The sequence below is a fragment of the Bubalus kerabau genome, chromosome 22 (assembly GCF_029407905.1).
Source record: "Bubalus kerabau isolate K-KA32 ecotype Philippines breed swamp buffalo chromosome 22, PCC_UOA_SB_1v2, whole genome shotgun sequence".
NCBI lineage: Eukaryota > Metazoa > Chordata > Mammalia > Artiodactyla > Bovidae > Bubalus > Bubalus kerabau.
This window is the reverse complement of record NC_073645.1, coordinates 41951211-41963260: the sequence shown is the minus strand read 5'-3', so window position 1 is coordinate 41963260 and position 12050 is coordinate 41951211. Positions and strand designations below refer to the sequence as shown.

Here is a 12050-nt window from a genome sequence, read left to right as displayed (position 1 = left end):
CTAGTACAAGTATCTATTGCTGTAGACAAATACTCTAATATAAAGTATAGCAAGGACTCTGGAATCAGTTCAGAACCCTTAACAGTGACCTATTTCTTAATTTCTGAGCCTCAGTTTTCTCATCTGTACAATGGGTATAATAATACTGGCTTAGGATCCAGTTAGCAAAACAGAAATTATATTAGTTGGTTTAACAAAGAGAAGTTGGGGGAACTTGGTACACGTGTTGGAGGACTAAAAAAGACAAAAATAGGTATTCTGAAGCTAGAGATAATAACCACAAGCAGCAGCTACCATTCCTTTGGTGGAAAGAAGAGGTTGGGGTTATCAAAACTGCCTCAGTCATCTATTGCTACTCAACAAACCGCCTCAAAGCTTAGAGACTTCACATTGCGTGGGTTAGCTGGACAGTTCTTCTGCGGGTCTCACCCGGGCTCACTCGTGCTGCAAGCTTTTGCTGGAAAGCAGGCTGAGACATGCTGAGGGGTTGGCCTGTCTCCCTCTGTCTGTTCATCCTCAAGGAAGCTAAATGGCGCTCCCTCAGGGAAGCCTGGCTTGCTATAGTCCACAGGGTCGCAGAGTCAGACACGACTGAGCAACTGAACAGCATACAGCAACAGTCCAAGAAAATGAGCCCCAAAGCAAAAGTTCTGACCCAGCCTCTTATTAGCTGATATCCCACCGACCACAGCAGATCACTTGGCCTAGCCTGAGTTACGGTGAGGGGACTCCACAAGGGCACTGACCTCAAGATGTTATCATCCATCAAGGGTCACTGGTGTAACAATTGATCACAAGGACCTATGGGATCTCCAGCTACTGCTCAGGACCTTGGAGGAGGGCCCTCATGGAGCTGGGGTGTAGACAGCTGAAATGTGGGTACTACCCAGCCATGCTGGGAATGTGGAAAGAAGTTGGAAATTGGAACCATCTGCTGTTCCCGGCAAACAAATAGGAAGAACTCCCTTCTGCCTTCTACACTCCCCCTTGTGGCCCTTTTTTGGCCAGCTGTGAGAGAAGATCTGGAGCTTGCAGACTCCCAGCCCTGGCACGAATCACAGAGCCAGGGCGGAAGGTGGGCACTGAAACAGTACCTCCCTTCCCTTGCAGGTGTGGTGAAGATGGGCACTGTCTGCCAGCCCAGACGATATGTTCAATTATGGGTAATTATTTTTAAGAAGCTTTTTGGCCACAAGGCACATGGGATCTTAGTTCCCCATTGTTGTTGTTCAGTCAATAAGTCGTGTTTGACTCTTTTTGACCCCATAGACTTCAGCACGCCAGGCTTCCCTGTCCTTCACCATCTCCTGCAGTTTGCTCAAACTCATGTCCATTGAGTCAGTGATACCATCCAACCATCTCATCCTCTGTGGCCACCTTCTCCTCCTGCCTTCAATCTTTCCCAGCATCAGGGTCTTTTCCAATAAGTCAGTTCTTCACATCAGGTGGCCAAAATATTGGAGCTTCAGCATCATTCCTTCCAATGAATAGTCAGGTTTGATTTACTTTAGGATTGACTGGTTTGATCTCCTTGCTGTCCAAGGGACTCTTAAGAGTCTTCTCCAGCATCACAATTTGAAAGCATCTATTCTGACGTTCAGCCTTCTTTATGGTCCAACTCTCACATCCATACCAGGGATCAAACCCATACCCTCTGCATTGGAAGGCGAAGTCTTAACCACTGGACTGCCAGGGAAGTCCTGGAGATAACGATTTTTAATTCTTTTTTCATCTTTCTTGAGCACGATTGCTCAACTCTCACTGTACTAAACTACACTGTACTATAACTCTCACTGCACTAAGTACCACACAGTGAGATAAAATTTAGAGATAGCTGAGGTTTTTGTTTAATCACAGTATTGTGTTACTGCCCTGTGGCTCTTATCCATAAATGCCATGACATTTATCATCTCAAGTTTCCCAAGTGGCTCTAGTGGTAAAGAATCTGCCTGCCAGGGCAGAAGGTACAAGAGACATGGGTTCAGTCCCTGAGTCAGGAAGATCCCCTAGAGAAGGGCATGGCAACCCACTCCAGTATTCTTGCCTGGAAAACTCCGTGGACAGAGGAGCCTGGTGGGCTACAGCCCACAGGGCCATGGAGAGAGGGACATGACTGACAAAACACAGGCTATTTATCATCTCAGGCCAGAGTGTGTCAGGAATTAGGACCGTTACAGCAGTTCACAGAGCATCTGAGTGGATTTTTCAAACAGGTAAGACACTGGTCTTGAGAACTGCACTTTTCAGTTGCAAGAGCTGGGTTTATTGAGAGAGGAAAGATTTCCTGAGGTCTCAGAGACCAAGAGCCTGGAGGACTCAGAATACAGAGCTCATACCAAAAGGTGCAGAGAGGAAAGGAAGCCATGAGGTCTGTGGGATAGTTTTTTTGTTTTGTTTTTTCCTGCTCCGAAGGAGATGGTAGTCACAAAGAGAGAAAGAATCAGAGGGGCTTAAATGGATCTGATATGTGGGGCTGCAGGAGAGGCCCTGTACTCTGGTCTTACCAGGAGTCATAAGGGTTTACACAAATTGCCATGGGAATGTAAGGATAGATTTACTTATTCTGTCTCAAAAAGCCAGGAACAGCCTCATATCTGCAGGACACAGACAACACTCAAACTGGGAAACTGAAACGAATCAGGGATCTATTTACGAAAGTGTGGGCAGGGTTTAGTAACAGCCACAGGAGGAGTTGCTACAGTAGCCTAGTACTAATAATAACTGGGAGCTATCAACTACCACTTTCAGGCCTGACGGAGCAAGAAGGAGGACCAATTACGAGAACCTGGTGAGCTGTATGTTGAAGACTGCTGGTTATGTTTTAGGGGACATGACCTGCTGAGGGTAGCAACCCAGTGGGTAGGAAGTTGTGGGAATAAATACTGTCTTTTCTTTCTTCTAACCTCCTAATACAAGGGTTGCTAGATTACATGGGAAATACCTATGCTAAAATATTGCTGAAATTCAAATTTAACTGGGTGTCTTGTATTTTATCTGGCAAGACTAGCCAGTACTCCCCATTGGCTGAACCAAGACAGAAGCTAGAGCCCAGGACAAGCTATTGATGCAATCATGGGGTCCCTTTGGGTTTTATTTTGTAGTCAATAGGGATAGTGGTAGATTTTCAGGAAAAGGATAAATATTAAGTAATACTTTATTTAATATTCACAACAACACTACTTGTGAGAGTATAGTGAATGTGTTAGTCACTCAGTTGTGTCCACTCTTTGCAACCCTATGGACTGCCTGCCAGATTCTGCTGTCCATGGAATTCTCCAGGCAAGAAGACTGAAGTGGGTAGCCATTCCCTTCTCTAGGGGATCTTCCCAACCCAGGGATCGAACCAAGGTCTCCAGTATTGCAGGCAGATTCCTAACCATCTGAGACACCAAGAAAGCCCAGTGATAGCATAAAATGCACATTAATGAAAGAATGAATAAACTGCAATGGTCACAAAGTGGAATGTAACACAGCAGTGAAAATAAACTAAAGACACAAACAACAACATGGATTTTTTGTTGTTTTTAACCATCTCATTTTATTGGTATTTGGATTTTTTTATAAAAACATCTTAAATAAAAATAGCTAAACAAAAAATAAAGTATATTTAACTTATGTAGGGTACAATGGCACCCCACTCCAGTATTCTTGCCTGGAAAATCCCATGGATGGCAGAGCCTGGTGGGCTGCAGTCCATGGGATCGCTAAGAGTCGGACACGACTGAGCGACTTCACTTTCACTTTTCACTTTCATGCATTGGAGAAGGAAATGGCAACCCACTCCAGTATTCTTGCCTGGAGAATCCCAGGGATGGGGGAGCCTGATGGGCTGCGTCTATGGGGTTGCACGGAGTCGGACATGACTGAAGCGACTTAGCAGCAGCAGCAGCAGGGTACATATCTTAAATTTAATGTACATATTATTTATTTTATATACATATTGTCTTATGTTGATATCCTAATCAACCCTGAATAATCATTGGAAGGGCTGTTGCTGAAGCTGAAGCTCTAATACTTTGGCCACCAGTTGAGAAGAGCCAACTCATTGGAAAAGACCCTGAGATGCGAAATAATTGAAGGCAAAAGGAGAAGAGGGCACCAGAGGATGAAATAGTTAGATGGCATCACTGATTCAATGGACATGAATTTGAACAAACTCTGGGAGACAGTGGAGGACAGAGAAGCCTGGCATGCTACAGTTCTTTGGGTCACAAACTGTCAGACAAAACTAAACAACTGAACAACAAAAACAATTTTTTAAATTGCATTTATTTATTAGTTTAGGCTGTGCTGGGTCTCTTGCGTGGGCTGCTCTCCAGCTGCAAAGAGCGGGGGCTACTCTCTAGTTGTGGGGCATGGGCTTCTCACCGCGGTGGCTTCTCCGGTGGGGAGCACGGGTTCTAGGCTCTTGGGCTTCAGAAACTGTGGCTCGTGGGCTCAGTAGTTGCCGCTCCTGGACTCTAGAGCACAGGCTCAGTAGTTGTGGCACACAGGTTTAGCTGTGGGATCTTCTCAGATCAGGGATCGAACCCATTTCTTCTGCGTTGGCAGATGGATTCCTAAGCACTGAGCCACAAGGGGAGCCCAACAACTATTTTTAACATAATTATTATATTCCAGATTCATTCTCAACCTCTATGTATCATTAAGGAGGAAGTTTTGTGTTACCATACAGTTTATTTTCAGTAGAATAATTTTCTTTACATGATTGCCTCTTGTGCATTTTTAGCATATTTTTATGATGGTATAATTATTATGTAGTCAGGTAACTATGACAATAGATGGGAAAACAGTGGAAATAGTGATAGATTTTATTTTTGGGGGGCTCCAAAATCACTGCAGATGGTGACTGCAGCCATGCAATTAAAAGATGCTTACTCCTTAGAAGAAAAGTTATGACCAGCCTAGACAGCATATTAAAAAGCAGAGACATTGTCAACAAAGGTCCATCTAGTCAAGGCTATGGTTTTTCCAGTGGCCATGTATGGATGTGAGAGTTGGACTATAGAGAAAGCTGAGCAGTGAAGAATTGATGCTTTTGAACTGTGGTGTTGGAGACGACTCTTGAGAGTCCCTTGGACTGCAAGGAGATCCAACCAGTCCATCCTAAAGGAGAGCAGTCCTGAGTGTTCATTGGAAGGACTGATGCTGAAACTGAAACTCCAATACTTTGGCCACCTGACACAAAGAGCTGACTTATTTGAAAAGACCCTGATGCTGGGAAAGATTGAAGGCAGGAGGAGAAGGGGATGACAGAGGATGAGATGGTTGGATGGCATCACCGACTCAATGGACACGAGTTGGTGATGGACAGGGAGGCCTGGCATGGTGCAGTCCATGGGGTTGCAAAGAGTCACACTGAACTGAACTATTATAAAATCAAGCTATAAAGCAGTTCTATTATAGCCCCAAATCTCCACAAACTCTTCTATAGTCAACTCCTCCTCCAGTCCTCAACTTCTGGCAACCACTTACCTGTCTTTCATTCCTACAGTTTTGTCTTTTTCAGAATTTCATATAAATGGAGTCGCACAGCATGAAGACTTTGGAACCTGGCTTCTTTTGAATGAAAGAATAAAGCATAATGCATTTGAGATTCATTCCTCTTGTTGCATGCAAATTTCATTCCTTTTCATTGTTAAGTGGGATTCCATTGTATGAATAGTGTATCAGTTTATTCAGAAGTTTAAGGACATTTAGGATATATATCAATCAGGACTGATATGTGTCAATCTCCAGAAAAGTAGATCCAGTAGGATACATATATGTGTGTGGGTGTGTGTATACACATCTCTCGCTCTTGCTCAGTTGTATCTGACTCTTTGTGACTCCATGGACTGTAGCACACTAGGGTCCTCTGTCCATGGAATTCTCCAGGCAAGCATACTGGAATGGGTTGCCATTCTCTTCTCCAGGGCATCTTCCTGACCCAGGAATTGAACCCAGGTCTCCCACATCGGAGGCAGATTGATTACCATATGGGCCACCAGGGAAGCCTGTATACACACATATATATGTATATATATTTATACATATAATACATGCATATATACATCTATAGATGCATATATACATCTATACCTATCTATATCATCTGTATCAATATCTGCATCTGTGTCTATCACGAAAAAGAATTCATTCTGAGGAATTAGTTCATATGAGTGTGAGACAAGTCCAAAAGCTGAAGGGTAGGCCAGCAGTCTGGAGACACAGGCAGGACTTCTATGCTACATTTTCAAGGCAGAATTTCTTCTTCTCTGGGAAACGTCAGTGATTGCTCTTTAGACCTTCAAATGATTTAATGAGGCCCACCCACATTACTGAAGATAACCTTCTTTACTAAGTAAACTGTAAATGTTGGTCACATGTACAAAAATATCCCCACAGCAGCATCTGGACTAATGTGTGACCAAACAACTGGGCACTGCTGTCTAACCGAGTTGGCATAAAATTGTCACAAGATATGTCCAGTGTTTGGTGACTATGAATACAGCTCTATAAACATTCCTGATATGGGTTTTGTGTGGGTATAAACTTTCATTTCACTTGAGTAAATAAATCAGAGTGGGATAGCTGGATCATGTAGTAATTTTTATGTTTAATTTTATAGGTAACTGCCAGATTGTTTTCCAAAGTGGTTAGAGGTGAGAAATTAATGTAGAGTCTCTTAACTGATGATTGTGTTCAATTTAGGGTCCTGATCTAACAGACTTGAGATGGGGGAGTTGAAGGACTATAGGAAAGAGCATCACGTTAAGGACTCTGGAGAACCTAACAGACCCTGGTCCCCACTGTCACAAACCACAGACTTGAGGACCCTTTTCATCAGATCAGAGGTTGGTGACTTTTTGAAATTGTTTCTAAATGACTTTGCACGCAGCAGAGGCTGAGATTGCTATGGGCTGGTTTTTCAACGTGTCTATGTTCCTCATTTGTCTGATTTTAATTTAGATCAGCCTTTTGCTACATGTTTTAGTTGGTAGATTTTACAAAAAGTAAAGGTCTTTCATCATTTACAGCACCCTCTTAGGTCTGCTGCTAAGCTGCTAAGTCACTTCAGTCGTGTCCGACTCTGTGCGACCCCATAGACGGCAGCCCACCGGGCTCTGCCATCCCTGGGATTCTCCAGGCAAGAACACTGGAGTGGGTTGCCATTTCCTTCTCCAATGCATGAAAGTGAAAAGTGAAAGTGAAGTCGATCAGTCGTATCCGACTCTTAGTGACCCCATGGACTGCAGCCTACCAGGCTCCTCCGTCCATGGGGATTTTCCAGGCAAGAGTACTGGAGTGGGGTGCCATCCTCTTAGGTCTAAGGCTTAGCACTGGGGAGGGGAGGGTTAATTTTTCCATTGGTGCAACCATGTTGATGCTTTCTTTTCTTTGTAGATGAATTCTAATTTTTATCAGCTCTATCTACGTAGTTTTTAAAACATCAACATGTATAAGGCTTGTCAGGAAACCAGAAATTCTGGAACCTCTTCCATTTCCTCTTCCCAGAATCATCTGTTTTCAGTATTTACTCCCTATCTTTAAATAGCTTGACTGCATTTCCATTTCCCGGTTCCTCAATTTTAGGTATTATCTATTGACTTCGGCTATAAAAGATAAGAATTTATCTTTCACCCCTCATCTACCACACAACAACATATTTTGCTGTAATATAATTTTGGTTAAATCAATTTTCAGTGTCTTTATTATTATGACCATGTAAATGTTACGCACAGCTGAGCCAAACAATACAATTACTTCTCCTATCCAATATAACTTTCTTTTCATGGAGTTGGTAAGTGTCTTATTTTCTGCTTGGTTTTTCATGTACTTGTTTACATTATCTCCCAATTCTCCCTCAGTTGTTTGCTCTCCTTTCAGTAAGAGCGAACAAACTTGGTATTAATTACATTTCATCTTCTTGACAAAATGTCTCTAGGACTCTTTTTAAAAGATTGCGGTAAAATATATACAACAAAATTTACCATGGATACCATTTTTAAGTGTACAGTTCAGTGGCATTAACCACATTCATTTTAGACAGCCATCAGCACCATCCATCGCTGCAACGTTTTCATCATCTCAAACTGAGACTCTGTTCCCATTAAACACCGGCATCCTCCCCAAACCCCCAGCCCTCACCCTCTACCTACTCTCTGAATTTGACTATTCTAGGCCCCTCCTATAAGCAGAACCATACAATATTTGACCTTTGTGACTGGCTTATTTCACTTAGCAGGATGCCTTCAAGGTTCATCCATGTTGTAGCATGTGTCGGAACCGCCTTCCTTTTTAAAGGTGAATAATAATTTCATTGCACGTATAGGCCACGTTTTGCTCATGCATCCATCCATCAGTGGGCACGTGTGTTGCCTCCACCTTTTGGCTGTTGTAATGCTGCGATAAACATGGGTGTATGGTTTCTCTTTGAGATCCTACTTTTAATTTCTCGGGGGTATATATTCAGAAGTGGAATTCTTGACTCATATGGTAATTCTGTTTTTAATTTTGAGGAACTGCCATACTGTTTTCCACAGTGGCTGGACCATTTTACATTCCCATTGACAGGGCCCAAGGGTCCCAATTTCTGCTCATCCTCGCCAACACTTGTTATTTTATTTACTTTTTCTGGCATTTTCCATAGTATCCATCCAAATGGGTTTCGGGTAGGAGCCTTTCCTTTTGACTGATCTTTATCAATTTTTTCAGGTCGTTTCTTTGATTTTCGTTATGTGTTAGTGTCCTCTCATATTCTCAGCCCTCCTTCCATACACTCCCCAGGGGATACTTTCTCTCGCCTCAGACCTCAGTTACACCTACAGATTTTTTACTCCAGTAGCTAGTCTGGGTCCCTGAGCTCTAGACTTCCATATTCATTTGAATGCTGGGCAGCTTTAAATATATGTGCAATCACTGAAAGCAAAACCAAATGCACTTTCCCTAAAACCCATTCTTCCTGTGTTTCTAACTCAGTGAAAGAATTCACCATCTGGGAAGATAGGCAAGCCATTAACATGGGAGTTAGCTTGTTTTTTTTTTCCCTTCTCCCACCTTACTGCCATCCTGTTATCTTGTATCCATAACTTTGTCTTTTTCATTGCTACTCCCTGCTGCTGCTAAGTCACTTCAGTCGTGTCTGACTCTGTGCGACCCCATAGACAGCAGCCCACCAGGCTCCCTCGTCCCTGGAATTCTCCAGGCAAGAACACTGAAGTGGGTTGCCATTTCCTTCTCCAATGCGTGAAAGTGAAGTCGCTCAGTCATGTCCGACTATGTGTGACCCCATAGACTGCTGCCTACCAGGCTCCTCCGTCCAGGGAATTTTCCAGGCAAGAGTACTGGAGTGGGTTGCCATTGCCTCATGCCTAAATCTACTCAATTTGTAACTCCTTTTCTCTTGTTGAAATTTAGCCCAGAAGCTCTCTCAGCCTGAAATCTTTCATCCCTGTGATAATCTAGACACCTGCTTGAGTTTTTCTGCTCCAGTATAGGCCTGATACTATTCCTCTACTTAAAACCTCAGAACATATGTGGAAGAGAACCCTGGTGGCGCAGTGGTAAAGACACAAGACACCCAATCCCTGGGTCAGAAAGATCTCCTGGAGTAAGAAATAGCAACCTACTCCACCTGATCCAGTATTCTTGCATGGAAAATCCCATGGACAGAGGAGCCTGGTAGGCTACAGTCCATGGGGTCACAAAGAGTCAGACACTACTGAGCGACTTCACTTTCTTTCTTTCTACCCAATCCAGTATTCTTGCCTGGAGAATCCCAGGGACAGAGGACCTGGCAGCTTACAGTTCATGGGACTGCAAAGAGTCAGACACGATCGAGTGACTGAGCACAGAGGGACCGAGAATAGATGGATTCTTCTAGGGAAAAGCAGAAAGGAGAAGACTAACCCTATGATTTGAACTTCTCATGAAGAAGGTAGTTTTGTGCTGACAACAGGCATAGACCAGAGAGCCTGGAAACAAACCTGTGCATGTCAGAAACTTTGGCACAGGACTCTGGTAACCATGAAGGTACCTTACTCGAAATTCCCTCCAAGAGAACCTGGGGCTCACAGCACAGTTAGTGGACAACCTCTAGGTCTCACTCAGATTAGAAGACAGCAACTTTATAGCCACTGCAGCATTTGTGCAGAGACCACGCTCTCACCCAAGGCTGCTTTGAGCCAGTGGCTGAGACAGCAGGGGCACAGGAGTGGAGCCATTTCTGTCTGACATGGGTCTCCACTCAAAGGCAAACTTTCCTCTCAGGGTCTCCAATGACCTCGTCAAGGTGAGCTCCAAGTTGCACCAAGTTGGAGGCAATTCCTAGCCAACCCTCCTTGCCCACTTCCCTTTTCACAAGTGTCCAACAGGTTTTGTGGGATTTTTGCCTATTCCTGTCCTATTTCACCCTTCACAAATTTTCCTTCAATGCATCTCTTGATCTTCTAAGGACCCAAATTACATGATGACACAAGGCGCATGTCAGATCAAATGGGAAACACTGTGTGGAACTGTTCAATGAATGGAATTTTAAAATAATGATTATAAATGTGGAAAAATATGAAATTGGATCCCTATCCTATATTTGTATAAAATTTAACTCCAGGTAGATCAATGACTTAAATTTCAAATATTAAGTTTAAAAACTTTTAGTAGACTCCATGGATGAGTATCTTTTAGAATCCATGATTTAGAAGTTGAGGTAGGAAAATATTTCTTAAACAAGACACACACTCCAAACAGATTTGACCACTTTAAAATTAAGCACTTTTGGGACTTCCCTAGTGGTCTAAAGGTTAGGAATCTGTGCTTTCACTGCTGAGGGTGTGGGTTTAATCCTTGGTCCAGGAACTAAGATCTCGGAAGCCACTAGGTACTGCCAAAAATAAATAAATAAATAATTTTAAAAATTAAGCACTTTTGTTCATTAAAGGTAAAGAGACAGCTTATAAACTGGGAGAAGATATTTGCAATATACATAACTGAGAAAGGATCAGCATCAAGAATTCCTTAAAATCAATGAAAAAAAGCATATATAACCTAATAGAGAAATGGACAAAAGATATAAACAGGCATTTTTCAGAAGAGGAAACACATATGGCTATGAAATATGAAGAGACACTCAATCTTATTGATTATTAAATGCAAATTAAGTCCACAGTGAGCTAACATTTTGATTGATAAGTGTAAAAAGTCTGACAAAGCAAGTGTTGAAGAAGTTATGGATCCACTCATAAAACCTCCTATATAATCCTAATGGGAGTGCAAATCTGTGTATCCACTTTGAAAAAAACATTTGACATTATTTTCTAAAATTGAATACTCACTACCCCATGACTCAACAAAACTACTTTTACATATAGACTCACACAAACCAAAGAAAACTCTTGTAAATCTGTAACAGAAGAGTACAAAAATGTTCATAGCATTGCTCACAGTAGCAAAAACCTAGAAGAAACCCAAATGTCCATTCATGAGAAATCAGACAAAACCTGATATGTTCACCAGCTGGAATCTTATACAAGAGTGAAAATGAATGAACTAAATACATAAAATATGGCTGAATCTTACAGTGTATAAAGTGTATGAATTTCATACAGTGTATGAATGTTACAGTGTATGAAAAAAGCTCAAAAAGATACAAAGACACCATTTCCCCCCTCCCACTTTGTAGTGGACTTTATTTCTGAGCAGTTTTAAGGCCCATCACTTCATGGGAAATAGATGGGGAGTGCTCGCTTCGGCAGCACATATACTAAAATTGGAACGATACAGAGAAGATTAGCATGGCCCCTGTGCAAGGATGACACGCAAATTCGTGAAGCGTTCCATATTAAAAAAAAAAAAAAAAATAGATGGGGAAACAGTGGAAACACTGTCAGACTTTATTTTTTTGGGCTCCAAAATCACTGCAGATGGTGACTGCAGCCATGAAATTAAAAGACGCTTACTCCTTGGAAGGAAAGTTATGACCAACCTAGACAGCATATTCAAAAGCAGAGATATTACTTTGCCAGCAAAGGTCCGTCTAGTCAAGGCTATGGTTTTTCCTGTGGTCATGTATG

At 42.4% G+C, this 12050-nt stretch overlaps 1 long non-coding RNA gene and 1 other non-coding gene across 2 annotated transcripts; both read left to right on the top strand.

Annotated features, from left to right (window-relative positions):
* The first annotated feature begins 2634 nt into the window (after positions 1-2634).
* On the top strand, positions 2635-11049 carry LOC129636454 (uncharacterized). The gene is made up of 3 exons (XR_008706927.1): positions 2635-2788; positions 6694-6836; positions 9742-11049. It is a non-coding gene; the product is annotated as an uncharacterized LOC129636454 (long non-coding RNA).
* A 667-nt stretch (positions 11050-11716) lies between these two features.
* On the top strand, positions 11717-11823 carry LOC129637146 (U6 spliceosomal RNA). Its single transcript, XR_008707356.1, has one exon. It is a non-coding gene; the product is annotated as a U6 spliceosomal RNA (small nuclear RNA).
* The last annotated feature ends 227 nt before the right edge of the window (positions 11824-12050 follow it).